Source organism: Rattus norvegicus, chromosome 6 (assembly GCF_021556685.1).
Source record: "Rattus norvegicus strain SHRSP/BbbUtx chromosome 6, alternate assembly SHRSP_T2T, whole genome shotgun sequence".
Lineage (NCBI taxonomy): Eukaryota > Metazoa > Chordata > Mammalia > Rodentia > Muridae > Rattus > Rattus norvegicus.
In genome coordinates, this window is record NC_141539.1 from 129,865,149 (window position 1) to 129,884,535 (window position 19,387).

At 49.8% G+C, this 19,387-nt stretch overlaps 1 long non-coding RNA gene across 5 annotated transcripts; it reads left to right on the forward strand.

The window, feature by feature from the left end:
* Window positions 1-40: 40 nt before the first annotated feature.
* Window positions 41-19,387, forward strand: LOC102555497 (uncharacterized). 5 transcript variants are annotated; one of them, XR_015622555.1, is made up of 10 exons: window positions 174-318; window positions 9,819-9,930; window positions 10,037-10,124; window positions 10,385-10,513; window positions 11,166-11,341; window positions 12,239-12,355; window positions 17,102-17,203; window positions 18,062-18,137; window positions 18,624-18,692; window positions 19,144-19,387. It is a non-coding gene; the product is annotated as an uncharacterized LOC102555497 (long non-coding RNA). The 5 variants fall into 5 exon arrangements; XR_015622552.1 differs by lacking the exon at window positions 18,624-18,692; XR_015622554.1 differs by lacking the exons at window positions 10,037-10,124; window positions 18,624-18,692 and having other exon boundaries at window positions 173-318.

Genomic DNA, 19,387 nt, shown 5'->3' on the forward strand with positions numbered 1-19,387 from the left:
GGACAGTCCTTTTTTTTTTTTCCTTTTTTTTCCTCCCCCCACAAGCAGGGTGGGTGTTGGTTGGATTGTTTGGTCGCAAACGCACAGTGATGAGGCGCGGGGGGGTCGCCTCATCATAGATTGTGATGTCTTGAGGTGCGGTGGGCCTGGTGACGCAAGCCAGGGTGCCCCAGGAGCTGGTCCAGGATGTCTGCCTCTTTCCCATCCTGCCCCTCTGAGACCCTTCTCAGTCACAGTAGGAACCCCTCCTATGCGTGGATCACCTCCCTGCTAAAGGGATCGAAACCCTGTCCAGCTCTGATCCCAGAACCACGGAAAGTGAGTGATGATGGGTTAAGTGATCTGGAGAAGAAGTTTCAATAGCACAAGAGTTGGGATCGGCAGGGGGTAAGGGGGTGAGGGGGTGGTGGGAGGGGGATTCCTTCCTCGGTTTAGGTTAGAGGCCACTTCCGGTTCTCTCCAGCTGTTGGGAGAAACAGCTCCCCTTCCAGAAATGGGTACCTTTGGGATCTTGGCCACAAGAAATCTGGTATTTTATTGAAACCCTAAGGACAGGCTGGGCAGTGGCTCAGATGGTACCGTTTGCCTCGCATTCAGGAAGCCTTGAGTTCGATCCCATGCCCAACATAAACGGGGTGTTCGCACAATCGGTGGTCCTAGCACTCTGGAGATGGAGGCAGCAGGGGAAACTCAAGGTCATTCACAGCTACCTGGATGAGTTTGAGGTCATCCTGGGATACCTGAGACAGAACAGGCCTTTGTGGCTCCCACTCTGGGCCCCTGTGTCTTTTAACCTGAGAATTTAATCTTGTTTGGGGCTCCATGGGGCCTCTGTACTTGCAGCCGGGACTCCTTTATCCATTTGCCAGCAGAAAATCTGGGAGTTTGTCTAAAGTGAGGAATGACTTAGAGGGTACACAAGTCCCAGTGTCTTGCTCCTGGTTCAGGTACTACCTACCAGGAAATAAAGTATGCCATTTGTAGAATGAGTGTCAGGAGAAGTGCACAGAGCTCTCTAAGTATGGAGACTCCCCTAGGCTGCCCATTGCCCTGTCTGTGGAAAACCTAGCAACGTGCAAACAAAGATGAAGGCCACAGGCCTGTGTCTCCTGGATGAAGCCGGCCCTGGGGAGGGATGAGAGACCTTTAAGTCATCTATGTTTAACCCAATAAGCAGCTGAGATGACAATCACAGATCAAAGTGCGCTCCAGAAAGGAGGATAATGTCAGCTTGGGGCAAGGAGCCAGGGTGAAGGTGACATCACCAAGGACCCCCTAAAGCCTGACCCTGAAGCTGAGCCTAAAGGGAAAAGAGGCCCATCTCCCCAATCCCCCAGACCCCAAAGGCTGGGGCCAGGCATCCACTCAGCAGAGTAGCCTGAGGGGAGATCATGGGTGCCTGAGGCTCTGACTAGACCACCTTGTCCCTTCCTAGATTCATAGTCACTTTATTGAATCAGGTCAAGTTAACACACATGGTTTCACCTCTCCTCCACAAAGCACCACACTTAAACTTGTTTTCTCTCATTGCTGTGGGCTGAAAATGGTTGCCTTCACAAAGCAAAGTACTGAGAAAGCCAGCTTTGTCTCCATCATGAGATGGATGACAGAGGACATGTCTTGAAACAGCTTGTGGTTGAAAGTAACCTGAAAAGAATAAGCTATCTGTCGCGAAACTATGAACTATGAAGCCTATTCTCAGGGATGACGGGGAGGGGCCTGAGTCACCACTGATTAAGCACCAACCATAGGTCAGATGTTCCTTTGAATCAAAATGGAAGGAAATTTAGGTGGTTTTCCAAATGGCCTGGGAGCCAGAACTGACTGTGAGGCTGGCCCCTAAGAGCACTTAAATTGTCACTAAATGAATAGGACCAATTCAGGACTTCTGCAGGCATCAGGAGCTCACCTGGTCTCTCTGATTGGTCCTTGGACTTATACCTTCACCTGTCAATCATAGTTCTCCACTTTGATCTAATGCTATGAGTTCTGCAGGTTCTGGCTACTCCCAGTGCTTGTGGTCTAGTGTGCTCTGTCCCTCTTGGGTTCGTGTTTTGGAAACCTGGTCCCAGCATGGTGATCCGAGAGGTTATGTGGGCCCTAAGAGGTGTGACCTCATGAGAGGTCTTAGGTCTCGATTGATAAATTCCCCTCAGAAGGAATTAAGGTCATTCTCGTAGGACCCCGGCTGTCCTCACAAGACCCAGTTACCACAGACCAAATAAGCTAAGGGTAGCTGAGTGTTGGTACACTCACCAGCTATGCACAAGGTCCTAGATTCCAAACCCAGCAGCACTAAGGGCGATCCCTCCAGCTCCCTAGCTTCCTGGTTTATGGGCCATCCCTCCCTGACACTCAGTCCCACCATGATGTCATCACCATAGTGAGTACACATCACCTCCAGGCCTTTACCTAACTCGTCCCCTATGAAACCATCTGGGCTCCTCCCTTTCCCAGCTTATGTCCCCTGAATCTCACTCACCCCAAGAGCACCTTCTCCACCACCCTGGCCTGCCTGGTGCCAACCTGGGCTTATTTGGTATAACCTCATGAAGCCTGCAGTCCCAAGTCTACACAGTGGCTTTTCCTCCATCAACCGTGAGGTCCTGAAGAACACAACTGAGTCTTAGCCTTTTCTCCACTTGAACATGAAGCACGGTGCCTGGCACAGAGGAAGGCCGCAAGTACCGTGAATGAATGGCCCTGATTGTAGTCCAGAGCTTGGAGAGCAGGGGGGCTGGTATGACCAACGGCTGGCCTTCATGACCGGGCTCAGGCAAACTTCTCAGAAGGCAATCGAGACATGTTTGCATAGCTCTCATGACAAAGCACACCCCGTGGAGAAGCAGGCACAAGCGCCAAGAAAGGGTATCCCTTTCTCAGGCATGTCCAGCCTTCTGGAGGGTGTGGACTTCTGGGGGAAACTGGGCATTTGGCCTCTTGCATGACTGAACAGTACTCTCTCTCTTTTAGACATTTTTGGGAAAGGAAAAGTACTCTGTCTACAGGCTTGACTTCCTGAATGTTCCCAACAAGTGATCTTTCTAGATGTTTTCCAGTTCTTCCAGAATCTTGGTCACTGTTTAAAACTGACGTCTCCTGAAGGGAAAGACTTGGAGAACTACAGAGTGCTTAGACAGCACTGAATCCAGCCTCCTTCCCTGGCCCACACAAGGATTTCTAGTTGATCTGGCCCAGTGAGTGACCTTCGTGACCCCTGCTTCTGGGGACTGCTGAATGCAGGCAGGAAGGTCAGATACAGGTTTCTGTCTGTGTTCCAGCCTACATGACTGGCATGTGGATTCAACCCCACTGGGAGGGGTGGGAGGGGCCCAACTGAAGGGAAGCTGCCCCCTCTGGAAACAGCCACTCCCCTGTGTGTTCATTGCTATGACAAAATACCTGAGCAAAACTTGGGGGAAGGATTTACTTAGGCTCACGGGTTTGCAGGTTTCCATGGTCATCTGGCTCTGTGGCAGTGAGCCTTAGAACATCACAGTTGTAGAAAGCTAGCCACATAGTGATACGTAGGAAGAGGAAGGGCTTCCAGGAAGGAGGCCACATCCTTGGTGACTCACTTCCTCCAGGCCTGTCTTCTATTCCTACCACCTCCAATGAGGCCACCATATTGTGAATCCTTCAAGGGACCAGTTGCATCAAGGGATCAATTGATTGATTAGATCAGAGCCCTCAAGATCCAATCGCCTCACCAAAGCCCACCAGACAGGAACCATGCCTTTAACACTTCTCACCCAAACCACAACAGCCTGTATGTGTAGAGACAGCCTTCATCAGTCTCAGAAGGGATGCTAGAGGTCAAAGAGGTAGGAATCCTTGTCAGAAGAACTTAAGTCTATTAACAGCCTGCTCTAGGTTCGAAACTGAACCCTTTGTCCTGTATTACTCACTCCTGACTGACAGTGTCTTCCAGTATGACTAGAGAAAGACTTGAGTCATAGGCTACACTAACACTTGGTGATACTGTATTAATATTAATATATAAAATATATGTGTGTGCATGTGTGTACGTGTGTGTGTGTGTGTGTTTATATAGTTTAAAATTCTTACCTCAATCAAAATCACTATACTAATCAGAATGCTAGAAACCTTTGGGAGCCCAGACGAGTAATTAGAGCCTGTAATCCCAGAATTCCAGAGACTCAGACAGAAGGACTGAGTTTGAGGCCAGCCTTGGCTACATAGCAGCATATGGCAATCATGGCATGCTTGCATAGATCCCATGGCAAAGCACACCCCATGGAGAAGCAGGCACAAGCGCCAAGGTAGAGTATCCCTTCCTCAGGAACGTCCAGCCTGAACGCTGGCAGAAACATATTTCAAAAAAAAATCCGAATAAAACTTTACAAATTTCAAATGACAAAAGTTTCAAAGTCAGCAGATCGTAGCCACTCGGCTAGTGATTATTGTTTTAAAAAAGAAGACCAAGAGATTTCCTAGCCAGGGGTCTGCATTGATGTCACCAGGCTGTACTGTGCCATAAATACCCTTGGCCTCATTCATTCAATGCACCTTGGTCGAGTGTCTCCCCTGGCTAGGCCCTGTATATGGTATGGCCGTCTCCTCGGTGTGACCTCAGCACTGAGATAGGAGCCTTGGGTACTAACCAAGGCTCTTCCTGGCTCCAGTAACCGTGCTGTGGAAGATGGCAGATACGAAGCAGGCAACCTAGCGAGTGGGTGGCAGCCTCCATAAAACAGAGGAAATAGTTTCTTGAACTACTTAGATGGAAGATTTGACAGCCCCAGATGCCTGGCTAGGGACTCCTATAGCTCCACGTCTATATACCTCTGCTTCTAGCATTCTCTGTCTGTCATCCCCACCATGTTAGCCAACTTTCTGTTACCCTACCAACTACCTGAGTTCATCAGCTTAGGAAGAGAAAGGGTGGGTTTGGGCTCATGGTTTGGAGGTCTCAGTCTCTGGTTGGCCCTGCTGCTTTGGGCAAAGCAATGCATCATGGTAGATGTACAGGGCCAAGCAAAACCAATTAAAACGGATCACCACTTGAGCTAGAGTGAGGGGAAGAGCAAGCAGCTGGGGTCCCTAGCCCTTCCAAGGACAGGCTCTCAGTGACCTGAATACTCCTCACCACTGCTTAAAGATTAGCCACCTCTGGGTAGCGCTACACTTTTACTCAAACACCTCTGGGAGACACTTAGATCCTAACGTAGCACCCGCTTTACTACAAACTCCTGGAAAAATGCCTTGAACGTTGGGCTATTTTGTATCGGCTAATGTAGCTGATTGGTAGACAGTTGATGCTCAAGAGATAACAGTTGCAAGCATTCACAAACAAGTGATGCTTAAACTTTATTAATGACTGACTCCTGATCCTCACAGAGTCCAGGAGCCTAAGGCGAGGCGGGGTCTCTTCCATGGGCAAGCAACAGGCCAGAGGGCACAGGAGAATGCAACAGGAAACAGGTTTCTCCTGGCCTGGCTCTGTGTTGGCTGTGTGATCCCAAGCAAGTTAATAGCCTCTCTGGACTCCTGCCCTCTGTTCACGCTCTCTGCCTGCTGAGGTATGAGCTCAGAAACGTTTATCCTCAGAAAGATCTTCACTGAGACCCAGGTTGTTTCAACGGCTCAAAGCAAACCATATCTGGAAGATGAAGTGCCCGTGCATTGGGAGATTGCCTATAATGTTCAAGATTAATGTGTTCCCTGAGATTTTATTAATTTTTTTTGGTGTGCAGAGGTGTGGGTGGGTGGTTTAAAAAAAAATTGTGCTTCCCTAGGTAGATGGTACCGGATGCTCCACTTTCCACAAATAAAACCCTTCATTCCTCCCAGTTTTGAATAGTCAAAGGCTGCTTCCCTGGGGACAGAGCAGCTCATTTTTTTTTTAGATATAAAAACTCCATTTAAGGAGTGTACATTTTCCAGAAAAACTAATGATCACCCTCACCCTCACCACCAGAAAGAGGGACATACTGGTTACATGTACTGTGGAGAACGGGGGCTTAAAAAACTGCACAGAGAGAAACGTCCCCACCACCAGGTGTTTGCAATGACATTGCAGCAATGGACATTTTTTGGGGGGGAAGGCATTTTGAAATCTGAAGCAAGGTTTTCTGCTGAGAATCCCAGGAAAGATAGTTCAGAAGTCAGAACCAGTACCCATAAACCTCCTGGGCTCATCCTTGGAGTTCACGTTCTCTGACAGGAGAAGCCATTTCTAGTTGTATTGAATGTCTATTGTTTACCTGTGCAGCTGGCGTTTAGGCTTCCCTGCTGCCAAGCATCCAGTATAGGGCATTTATAACGTCATTCACCCTCCCCAGCAACTTCTCTGGAGAGGTGCAGTTACTGTTTTGATGTTAGAGATGAGGACACTAAGGCCAGAGAAGTTTAACAGTGTCCCCAAGGTCACTGGATAGCTTTAACCAGGAAGAGACTCAAGCCTAGCATCTGGGTATAGAAGCTCCCCCATCATCATGTGCTGTCTATGGTAGCTTTGAACTAGGCAGCTCCCACTTGGGCTGTCTAAGGCAGAGTCCTCTCTAGGGAGCACTTTTGCTGATTTCTGACCTTAGCTCACTAGAGCAAGTTCATCTCCAGGTCAGGAACAGAGGGCTCTGCATAGATCCAAGGGAGATCCCCAAATCAGATGCCCAAGGACCCCAAATAGCTTCACATTGTTAAACAGGGTCTTTGTGGACAATGACTTTGTACATGGCATAAGGAAGGGATACTGCCTGCATCCTGGCGAGTACCTTGTTGGCACATTTGTCTTAACGTGCATCTGCACAGACTAAATCAGCTGTGACGTTCCCAGGGCTAGATTCCTAAGGGACCATCAATGAACATGTAGTTGTGTGTCCTATGACTACAATGTTCCTTGCAGTATAAATGGATTTGCCTGGAGATTCCTTAGGGCAAAGGAAGTTAAGCCAGTATCAAGCCACTTGATGTGATGACTTCTCTGCCCCATTATCTGTCCTACGCCAACCTGACTGGTTAACTTTCCCTCCTGGCTCTTCACCCTGACCCTCCTGGGATGTGGGAGTCCCTGCATTCCCTTGGACCTGGGCTGGATTTCATGGTTTGCCTGAGAAGAACATGGCATCCGTGATGCTCATCTGAGGCGGGTCAGAAGAAGCCTGGCAGCTTCTGCCTGAATTCCAAATGCCGCCAAGTCAGCTACCATTCATTCATCATTCATTCATTCATTCATTCATTCATTCATTCATTCATTCACAGTGTGAGCCTACTTACTGGGTAGAAATACAAGCATATGGAGAAAGTCCCACCCCACCACCGAGCTGCTACAGCAACTGAGTTGGGAGACAGACAGACAGACACAAGAGAAGTCTAGTTCCAGGGCCCATGTCCAGGCCAATGGAACTGTGGAGGGTGGGCTTCAAACTCAGCAATCACTGGAACTGTATAAGAGATACTTAATATACAGTGGAAAACATATGTATGCTTTAAAGTGCTAGATACCATTATGGAGTCCTAGAACCCAGAACCCAGCACTGTCCTGTGTCTCCAGAGTCCCCTGTCCTAGCTGCTGGGACCCCTTCCCTCTCCCTCCACTGACTATCAGGGTTCCTTCTCCCATGGTCTCCAACCTCCTCCCCAGCAAGGGATCTTAAATCATCATTAGAGAAGGTAGCTTCCAGTCCACATTGGTATGCCTACAGTCCCTGCCATGTATGACCCTCCCCCTCCTTCACCCACTTTGTTCTCCCAGGTTATCTGCTCTGCTGGTTCCTCAAAAGAGCTGCTTACGTACAACTCTTCAAAGCCTCCCTCAAATGTTTGAGAGGGCCGGGGATATGGTTTATGCTATAGGGTACTGGCCAAGTGTGCATGAAGCCCTGGGTTCCCATCCTAGCAAACATATGAGCTGGCATGGTGGTAGGTTTCTAGTCTCAGCATTTGAGGGTGGAGGCAAGAGAATCTGATGTTCAAGGCCATCCTCAACTACATAGGGAGTTTGAGGATAGCCTTACGTCTTAGGGTCTTATTGCTGTGAGCAGACACCATGACCAAAGCAACTCTTATAAGGACAATATTTAATTGGGGCTGGCTCACAGGTTCAGAGGTTCAGTCCATTATCATCAGGGTGGGAGCACGACAGCATCCAGGCAGGCATGGTGCAGGAGGAGCTGAGGATTCTACATCTTCATCTGAAGGCTGCTAGCAGAATCCTGGCTTCCTGGCAGCTAGGATGAGAGTCTTAAAGCCCACACCCACTGTGACACACCTACTCCAGCAAGGCCACACCTTCAAATAGTGCCACTCCCTGGGCCAAGGACATACAAACCATGACACCTTGGCTATATGAGACCCTGCCAGAGTGGGAGGAGGGAGGGTATGAAACATGTGAAACATATCTGAGAAAGTGCCCATCCCGTCATCCTTGGTTGCCTGAATACCTTGACTCCCACTGGGAGGAGAACGGACACATCACAGAGTCCTAGTTATTGAGGAGGCAGGAAGACACGATCAGTCACGACCATACCATGAAGCAAAGAGAATCCAGACACAGCAGTGTGAGCTGTGGGATTCTGTTGGCTAAAATGTCCCGATTCTTGGTGACGGGACATAACAGAGGCCAAGGTGAAGATCTGCCTTGGAGGCAGAGAGGAAGGGGAAGGCGCGTAAGGTGCAGCCCTTGAAGACTGGGTGTGTTTGGTTTCTGACTGGAGTCTGGTCACACACTTTGGAGTGGGTCGTTCTAACAGACCAACTTATCCATTTTGTGGGTGGATAAAGAAGGGAGTCCCGTGTCACAGGATATTGGAACCCCAAGATCGTGTGCCCATCCCAAGCACACACTTTTAGTCAAAGAGCTTTGCGTTTATCATAAGCAGTCTTAAATAAAATCAACCACAGATCAAGAAGTGGAACAAAGCAACCAGCTGACGGGGTGGACATTGAAGTAAATGGACAGAGTGGGAGGAAGTCAGGAGGAGGGATAGTGAGGCACACAGGAAGGAGAAGGGAGGGATGCTCAGTTGGAAGGTTTATTGGGCTAGTGTGGAGAAGGAGAGCTTTTTCCTTTTGGGATGCTGGCTGAGCAGCAAGGTCAGCTGGGTGCTTTCTCTGCCCCTCTGAGGCTTTCACCCCAGCATCTGGCTCCTGACTCTTCACTGGTAAATGGAATGTTTAAGACTCTGTTAAGAACAACAGTGGGGGTCCACCTACTGATTGGCTTTCACAGTCGCTCGCTCCTTCCTCCACAGGGGAGTTCATCTTCTCTTGACTTTCTTTGGTGAACTCCTATAGATTGATCTCATCTAGACCAGGCTTCTTCTTCTTAAGGAAGCCTTTTTCCTATTGTATCAGTCAGCGGTGGCTGCAAAACAAACACGACCATGAAGAGAGTGAGAACAGTGATTGTTAGCTCACATTTCTTTATTTGGGACGTACGTGATACCCATGAGCTGGGGTGTCAGACAGGAGGGCTCCATCCAGACAGAGTACCCAGGGAGGAAGCCAGCAGCAGGATATGACATAGGCCCGCTGTCTAGGCCCCTCAGTGGCAGAGTGGAGACCAGACCGAGTGTGGAACTCAGGCGGTGACCGCTAGCCTGTACAGATTCGGACCCCAGCCCCGGCACCTCCTTCCTGTGCAGCTTTGGGTGGGCGTGGACTTCTGTCCTGGTGAAAGGGAGTCACAGTGAGTTTTAGAGGCAATGATCACACATAATGTGCAGAGCTGCTCCCTATACATAGTAGGTACACAGCAAGGACCCTGTAGTCTGCTTGCTCTGGCAGACTAATGTCACTCAGAGATCCCTGGTGGCAGGGGATCCTGACTCATTCAGTGACCTTGGTATCCTCAGTTCTGCAGTGACTATGGCCTGGAGCAGCTGTGACTGGGTGGCCCCTCTCCAGGTGCAGGTGCTGGACCTGCAGGATCCTCCAGTGTGTCTCAGAGCCAGCCCCATGTTTAAGGTATTGCTGAACCCACTGACAGAAAGTCCTATGACAGTGTCTCCTTTGTTAATCAGCCAAACCTTCCCGGTGCCAGGTTAGCAGGGCCATATTTGCCTCACTTTAGGGCTTGCCCTAGGATGCAGGTCAAAGGTAACCAGGCCCCTCCACCACCAGCAGTGTGGACCGCAACGTGGCGTGGCGTTAATGTTGGAGTAAGTTGGCACTAGTCGCTGCGGGCTGTGTGGGAGCCCTGCCTCCTCTCCCTCTCTTTCTAACTTGGGAACTGACTCTCTTTCTAACCAGTTCCTCTACCCTTGGGGTCATTCACTGGCCTTAGCAGGAAGCTGGAAGAGAGGATGGGAGGGAGGAGGGGCTTGGGGAGATCCATCCACAGCAGAGATAGCAGGACTCTGGTACTTCACTGGGATCCTAAGCTGCCTGCCTGGTTTCTTGTGCCCTGTTTTAAGAACAGGTTTCTTTTTGATACCAACCTTTCTGGAAAGAACTGCCCACGCGAACATCACCTGCCCTGCGACCCAATCATTGCAGAACTCCTTCAGCAAAGCAGGAGGCTGGCTCCTGACAGACCTCTGGTCCTGAGGTCAGGCTCCCCTCTCCAGCATCCCCATCCACGAGAGGCACCGTGGGTGGCATGTCCCTAGTAGCAGGGCCCTTTCGCCATCACAAAGAGAACCCACTTCTCCCAAATGAATGGAACCCCAACTTCAGGAACACATGGTCTCACTGCAGTGTGCGGACAGGTGGGGGATTCTCGGCTCTACTTGATCCTGACAGGATATGGGACAACTGTGGCCACTAAGCATCTAGACCTCATGGCTCATGGATTTCATAGCAGAATCCATGCCCCAATCCTGTGCATTCTCAGGGGGCTGCTGGGTGCTCAGTGGTGATATAAGGGGACACACACACACGCTCAGGACAATGAGGCAGCAAATAGGGGTGTAGCGTCTGGGTCACAGTGACACTGGGAGGGAGGGAGAGGCGCCTGTGGTAGGAAGGAAGTTAGAGATGTGCGTAGAAGGAACCAAGAGCTGAGAATCAGGAAGGTGGAAGAGTATCTAGCTGTGGGCAGAAGAGTCCATTGTGGTGTCAGACTAGCTTTCCAGGAATGGGGAGGGTGCACAGGACACCCAGACTTCCCCACATGTCCCTGTCAGAGAATGTCTCCATCTTCTCAGGGTTTCTTGCAGTCTCCCTCATTTACTTCCTTCCCTGGCCACTTCTTTCACCAGGACTCGCTGGTACTCACCGTCAGCCGTCAGCCGCTGTGCAGGGCACAGGTGGTCCCATGCCAGTCCCTGCCTCTGCCACCAGGGACATAAAGAAAGGGCAGTTTGATGTGGAAGGACTCAGTAATAGCAGTGTCGTGCCACAGTGAGAAAGTGTGTCTCTGCTAGAGGTGCTCCCGGTGAGTGGGGACAGACACAGCTGTAGGAACTCTGTCACCTGGATGAGGCCTTCCCTCATGTCTCCATTGGGAGGACTTGCTTTGGTCTATGGTCATTGGCTAGTGTGACCCACACAAAGACACAAATAGCACTCACACGTATAGACTTTTGTTCACCTTGGGTGCTTGGAATGCTGAGACCAAATTGTGAAGAGCCCAAGTAAGCCAACCACGGAGGCCACGTGGAGGTGCCCCAGCACTGGTAGGCCATCCCATGCTCCCATGTGTGTTCCAGAGCCTGGCACATTCAGATAGGAGAGGCTCTGTCTCCCTCCCAGGCAGCACCCAGCACCCTGCTGATGGCTGATGCAGATCTGCCACTGGGGAAACCGAGCTTCATTCACGACCTCATTCTTGCTCTTACCACTTGCCGTTTGCCCTGAGATAGCCCTCGAGAATTTTATCACAGGGGAGTATGTGGTTGAGGAAGAAAGGGACTATCCTGGGTCTGAGCTTTGTTTTAGGAGCCTCAGTTGCAAAATAACAGCTTGTTCCTGGCCTAAGGTTCCATATCCATGAGTGAGCTATGCTTGACACTCGTGGCAAAGGCTGATGTATATTCTCTGTCTCTGTCTCCCTCCCTCCCCTTCTTTCTCCCTCCTTCTCACAAAGCAGACACTGCATTAGGAGGGAGGCAAGGTTTGGCCACTTGGCTTCACTAGAAGAGATCGCTGCCTGCTCTTTCTTGAACTGTTAATTGCTAACTACAGTGAAGGGTCCCAGGCAGATGACAGGCGTCTCGTTAGTTCTCTGGGAGGTTACTTGGCATAGGTTTCCAGCAATGGCTACCTGGGAGGATTCCTGAGATGGGATGATCACACATCGCCTTATTTCTCTTTGGTTTAATTTGTGCTCCAGCCCCCAGAACCATTCTCTTCCAAGCAAAGCAAAGTTACATTGTTATACCTGTCAGATGGCTTGAGGGAAGGCCATGTGCCAGCATCTAGTGCCCTGGAACACCTCAAATGGATCCTGGTAAGACTCCCTTAAAGGGAAGGTAGAAACACGTGTGGGGTATAGAGGTCACGGGGGTGTTTCGTGAGGACCACAGGGACCTGGTGCCCCCATTAGCTAATGACTCAGACTGTCACCATGACTTCAGGACACCTGTAGTAAGAAGGATCCCCTGAACTTCTCTGAGTCACCCCCAAATGGACAGCAGACCAAAGTGAAGGGGAGAGAATGATATAAATATTGAGATGTCCACCTCTCTCCTTCATGGAAGGAAACACCTTCTGAGCTCAGAGATGCCTGTAAGCATCCAGTCCCAAAAGCAAGAGTACACAGCCGGTGTAACAGCCACAGACCCAGGGAGGCTGTCACCACACTATATGACACGTGACAGCAGCGGTTCTCAACCTGTGGGTCATAACCCCCTGGAGGTCAAACGATCCTTTCACAGGACTCACATATTCAGATATCCTGTGTATCAGAAATTTACATGATGACTTGTTAACACTCACAAAATTAGTTCTGAAGCAGCAACAGAACAATTTTATGACTGAGAGAGTCACCACAATGTATAGAACTGTTAAAGTGTGGCAGCATCCAGAACCATGGCCAGGCCCATGGCTGCTCATACCTTTGTACCCTGCTTTTGAGAGAGAGGCATTGTCTCTGTTGTGTAGAGAGAAATGGCTGATAGGCTGATGTTGATTCTGCCTGTCAGACATTCATACCCACTCCCGCTGATACAAGCGTCCTGACTTCTGTAGGGAAGTGAGTGACTTCTGGGAATGGACCAGCTGATGGGATTCTCCACAAAGAGGCTTGTTTTAGTTACTTTTTTATTGCTGTGGAACACACGTAACCAAGGCAACTGGTAGTGAAGTTTAACTACCAGTTAAACTAACACTTTCAGAGGTTGGTTCCATAACCACCATGGTTAAGGAACATGGCGATACCCAGACAAGCAGGCCTCTAGAGCAGTAGCTACAAGCTTAGGTCTCGATCCACAAATACATACAGGGAAGAAAGAGCTAACAGGAAATAGCACAGGCCTTTGAACCCTCAAAGCCTTCAACAAGGCCACACCCCCTAATCCTTCCCAAATAGTTCTACCAACTGGGGACCAAGTTTTAAACATATGACCCTATGGGGGTCATCCTTTAAACTACCACAGAATCCATGTTCTATAGCCACAGAGTGAACTAAGACCAGCTCAGCCCATCCTGGGCAGTCCCTCACTTCCTGCTGTTTCAGTTTTGAACAAAGGGAGGCAGTATTAAAAACGCAAGAAGCTGACTTGTCCATTAAGAGGGCAGAGCAGTGATCCAGGAACAATCCCAAGGGTTCCCACTGCCTGTTCTGTTCTGCTCCATCCCTCTACCCAAGAATCCATAAGCCTAACAGGAGCCTCTTGGGTCTGCCATAATCTGAACAGCAGGAAGTGATTCTTTAGCATCATCCTGCTAATGAGTAACTGAGTCAAAACAAGGGCCCCCATATATCATCAGGCTCCCGGGCAGACACTGTTCTCCAGTGCCCAGGGTGGTCTGGAGGTGGCTTTGCCACAGCGAAAGCCTTTGAAGAGGGGTAAAAGCACCAGCAAAGGCCTTTGATGGGATGTTGCCCGTCACCATGGAGCAGCCCCAGAGGTCCATGCTCCACGAAGGCATCCAGTGGAAGCACAGGCACAGGCCCCTTCCACCCAGAGCTAATGGGATATCTCGATTGTTCCTGTCAGCAAATGACTCTGCTATTCAAGCCTTCAATTCATCATGCACTTTTAAAAGCAAATTCTGAGGCCTCGCTTAAATAAGCTTCCTGGTTTAGTTAATAATGGTGCCATACTGATGGAGCAGGGACATTCTGTGAGGAACATTCCCTTCACAGCAGACGCTTTCAGGATCTGAGGTAGCAGATGGGGAGGTGGGGGTTGGGAGGGGTAGGTGAGAGCAGCCCCAGGCTGATTTGGAGTCTTGGAGCCTGAGTGCTGACCTGAAAGTCACTATCAGGCTGTCTGAGTTCTTTAGCACTGGTCCGCCAGATCCCATCCTAGAAAGGCAGGAGTAGTCTCTCATACCAGCGGGGCCTCAGAGTCTGATTTCCTTTCCTTTCATGGCCCTTTGGCCAGTGGTTTTCTCAGGCATGATGTTCATGCTGTGACCCTCTGGTCAGGCTCCTGGGGCAGAGAACCAACATGCACCTCTACTGAGAGGCAATTACAGCCACCATGACAGCCAGTTTCTGGAACTCACTTCCTCCAGGGCTTGCAGGTTTCAAGGCCCTCTGATTCCTCTCTACCCCAAGAAGGCTCCAGACTCCATTTTAGTCATTTCTAGACCTGTAATCCATTCTGAAGTCTGACCCACGGTCAGCATGAGCTTCCATCAGGCCCGCCATGGTCCCCTCTGGCCCCGCTGTCAGACCCTCATCCCTCCACAGTGTCGGGGAGCCAGCAGTGTTCATGGAAACAGCAACTGTGGCCAATTTCAGTAATTTCAGAATTGCCAGGGAATTCCAGCCTGTCGCAGCAGCTCCTTCATGCTGCCTTTGATCTCCACTCGTCCTCGTGAGACACAAAATACTGTTGTCAGCCTCAATTACTCCAAGGGACAGGGTGGCCTTGACCTTGCCACCAGGCTTCCTCAGCCCACAGGAGGCAGCAGCTGTCATGGAGGGAGGGCGGGCTCTGGACAAGGGGACTTCCTCAGGCCCACTCTGGAAGCTGCAGCCTCTAGAGCAGATAGGACCACAGAGCCTGGTGCATGCTGGGCCACTCCCTTATCATTTAGCCATATCCGAACTCTAGGTTTTGCTTTTCTTTACTTTTTATTGTGAGCCAGACCCTTACCAAGTTGCCCAGGCAGGCCTTGAACTGGTCTCAGCCTCCGCAAACACCAGAACAACAGGCTTAATACCACTAAGTGCAACTGGGCCGACTTCTCTCCACTCTTCACAGCCCCGAATCTGGCTGCATAACAAAAGCCCACCTTTCCTACCAGGTCTCCCCTTCCACAGCCCTGTCCCAATGGGGCACGGTGTTAGTGCACCTCAGCCAAGCTCAGGGGTTTAATGGCCTTGCCACACACTGATGTGTCCTCTTACTACAACATGGCTGCCTCAAACGGCAGCTGTCCTCAGGACTCCTAGCCAGCTTGTCCAGTCCCCAAGACCTCCTCTTGCTGGGTTTTTCCTCCAGAGCAGTGGTTCTCAACCTGTGGGTTGTGACCATTGGAAAACACAGATATCTATGTCACGATTCATGACAAGAGCAGCAGTTATGAAGTAGCAATGAAATAATCTTATGGTTGGGGGTCTCCACAACATGGGGAACTGTATTAATGGGTCATGGCGTTAGGAGGATTGAGACCCACTGCTCTAAGTTTCCTTCTTTATAGTCTTCTACCCCTCAAGTGGGCTTGCAGTCCTGGCCAGCCCAGTTGAAGCCTTTGTCCCCTTAGCTCTCTCTTAACTTCCCACTTCCCTCACATCAAGCTGCCATATTTACATAAACATAAAATAAAAGCCATAGCCCACCATGACCTCCTGACTGTGCTGCCCCCATCTCTCCTAGAACAATGGTAGCCACCCCTTGCTGGCCTCCGCACATCTACCTGGCTCCTCATTTGATCTCCTTCGTCACCATGGATTCACACCCCCACCCCCTGCCAGGCTAGACAGTAGCAACCTGAATGACTTGTGCTGTGTTTTGGTCTAGCCCTTCCCCCACCACACTGCCTCTGCCACTCTGGGGAACCTAGGTGAGCTAGGCACACACCCCGAGACCTTTGTACCGTGTGAGGTTATTTGACACAAGACCCTCATCTTTCTCGCCCTACCAGAAGCTTCTGTGTACGCTGTGCTGTAAACCACATCTCTACTTCCTTGTAGAAGCCAGGGCTGTTTTTAATTCTCTTCCTTCTATGTAAATTCCCTTGAAATATTTCTGTGGCCATGTCCTCCGTCCCCTTTAAAAGTGACACGCCCTTTACCACAGTGGTCACACCTACATTTTGTTGACACAAGGACCAGACAGTCTCCATCCGTATTTAAGCATTTCAGGAAGACCTGGGGTCAGAAGTGCCTTTCAGGATGAGAAAAATGGAAGTTGTAGCTCAGTCAGTTACTTTGGGCAAGCCCCACACTGCTTAGCCTGCAGTTTCTTCCACAAACAGTAATGATGGTGTTTACCTGGCTGCCCCTGCAAGGACTGATGGCACGAGGCCTCACAAAGGCCAGTGGCCAGTTAGACCTCACCAGTGCAAGTAGCACTGAGGAAAGGGCTCTGTGAGGCTCTGAAAGGTGGCTCCCCTTCCCCCAGGAGCTTGGTCGTCATGGGAGAGGATGTGACTTTGGGGACAGTTTCTTCATGTGGGCATGTAGGAAGGCGAGGACAGGTGGGTTTGCTCAAACACAGGGAGAGTCTTAAAAATGCCTGCGGTCAGGGGCTGGGGATTTAGCTCAGTGGTAGAGCGCTTACCTAGGAAGCGCAAGGCCCTGGGTTCGGTCCCCAGCTCTGAAAAAAAGAACCAAAAAAAAAAAAAAAATGCCTGTGGTTGTACTAGGCACAGGGCATGGGGTAAGTAAACAGGAGGAGGCTGCCCTAGGTGAGTTGTAACCCTGTACGGAAGGCTGAGTAGGCGAAGACACAGTAATAAAAGGGCATGTGACCATGGGTTATGGGGTCAGTGTCCCATTGCTGTGCTAAATGCCTGGAAGAGTCAACTCAAAGTTTACCGTCTGTGATCAGCTGACTCCACTGTTTCTGGTCTGCAGGAAGGACTTCATGGTGACCGGGCTTGGTGGGGTGCAACTGCTCATTTTGACAGGCTGGAAGAGAGGACCAGGAGAGCAAGCAAAAGGAGGCAGTGGAGACAAGTAATACCCTTCCAAAGCATGTCCCCCATAGTGGCCTCTTCCCTTAAACTCTCCCTCTGCCTCCCAACTTCCCATTGCCTCCCAACACCACTGCCAGTTATAACTCTATCGAGGGACTTTCCATTGATGAAGACAGCACCTGTTTGCTGGTTCATCTAATCTGTGTCTGGATTCATCTATACTGTCATTGCTATAGGCAGTGTGTGTGTGTGTGTGTGTGTGTGTGTGTGTGTGTGTGTGTGGCTATAGCTAGTGTGTGTGTGTCTGTGTGTGTATGTGTATATGTCTGGTGTCCATGTGTTTATATCTGTGTCTGTGTCTCTGTGTGTGTGTGTGTGTGTGGCTATAGCTAATGTATATGTGTCTGTGTGCGTGTCTGTGTGTGTGTCTATATGTGTATATGTCTGTGTGTCCATGTGTTTATATCTGTGTGTGTCACTGCATTTATATCTATGTCTCTCTGTGTGTTTATATCTTGTTTGTATGTTTGTGTATGTGTCTGTGTGTGTGTCTATGTGTATATATCTGTGTATCCACATGATTATATCTATGTCTGTGTGTGTCTCTCTGTATGTGTCCTGTGTTTATATCTATGTGTGTATTTATGTCTGTGTTTGTGTGTCTGTATGTGTGTATCTGTGTATGTGTAAATGCCTGTGTGTTCCTGTGCTTATATGTGTGTGTCTCTCTGTGTGTTTATATCTGTATGTATGTGTGTGTGTTTGTGTGTATTGTGATGCTGATGGGTATCACTGTGTGTGTTAGCCAAGTATTCTACCACTGAGCTACATCCTGAGATGTTTACTCGATGAGAGTTGTGAGCAGAAGAAAGGCATAATGTAATCTGCTGTCTTGAAGGATCACACTGGCTGCTGTGTGGAGGAAAATGCAGCAGGGTGAAGCCATGAGGAGGCCGGTGAAGAAATAAACCCAGGCAAGGACTGAGAGTGACTTGGGCCAGGGTCGGGGTAGGGAAAAGAATGCAGATTCCAGAGACACCTTAAAGTTACTGCCTGTGGGATCTGCTGATGTAGGAGAGGGATGGGAGAGAGGCGAGAAAGAAAGTGGCCTGGATATTTGGATCGACACTGAGGCAGGCCAGGCCAGTGGCTGGGGTGGATAAATCAGGAGGTGAGCAAAAGTGGTCTTGCTTTCAGTTTGTTGACACTTCCAACCAGAGGTGGCAGTGGGGCAGGCTCTGAAGAGAGTTGGAGAGTGGTGTTAATCAAATGCTTTGAGGGTGGATAGGTCACTGAGGGAGAAGAGAGGAAGGAGGAGGGAGAGAAAAGGAGGGGAAGGAAACAAAGGAGACTGAGAGGTGAGGGAGTTATTGGGAAGGTGTTAGGTTTTCTGGTTTTGTTTATGTTCTTGCTGTGACCGAACATTCGAAACAACTTGAGGTAGAGATCTTGTATTTCAGCTCCCAGTTTCAAATGGATTGGTCAGCTATTGGCTCCATGATTCACGCCTGCTGTGAGGCAGAGATCAGGTCAGTAGGAGAAAGGCAGGAGTTTCTTCTTGTACTCAGAGATCAGACAGGAGAGGCAACAGCCAGAAGTTAGGCGTCCCTTTGTTTTCCCCTTTCTTTTCTTACTACATCTGGAGACCACCCACACTTGGGACAGGTCTTCCCCACCATCCGTAGGCAGTCAGGTAAGGGCTTCTGAATCCATTTAGATTGATCATGAATATCCTCAGAAGGGGGAGGGGAGAGGAGTAGGGGGAGTGATAAACTAAGGAGGGAGAGGGCAGAATGCAAGTGAAGGGTGTGCTTGAAGACAAAGGAAATGTCCATTAAGTGTGTCAGCTGCTCTGGAAAGAGGAGATGAACATCGGCCATCGAATACTGTAGACCAGGAAGTCTGACGATTATTGATTATAGAGAAGTGGCAATGCACCCGACTCATGACCATGTGTAAGGCATGCACACTGCCCTACAGGACCTGTACCACAGCCACTGTGGCCTCACCAGCTGGACTTCAGGAATCACAAGAATGGCAACCCAAGGAGAGAAGGAAGGATAGCCACCACACCCAGAGCACTGGCTTCTGCTGAGAGCAGAGGCTCTGGGATGCTGTGCTGTGCTGACCTAATGTGAGCCCCACATCTTCTATTATACATCTTGTCCACTGCTCAGGGTGAATGGGGTAGAACAGTCTAGATTAAATTTTTATGCTGACAAAT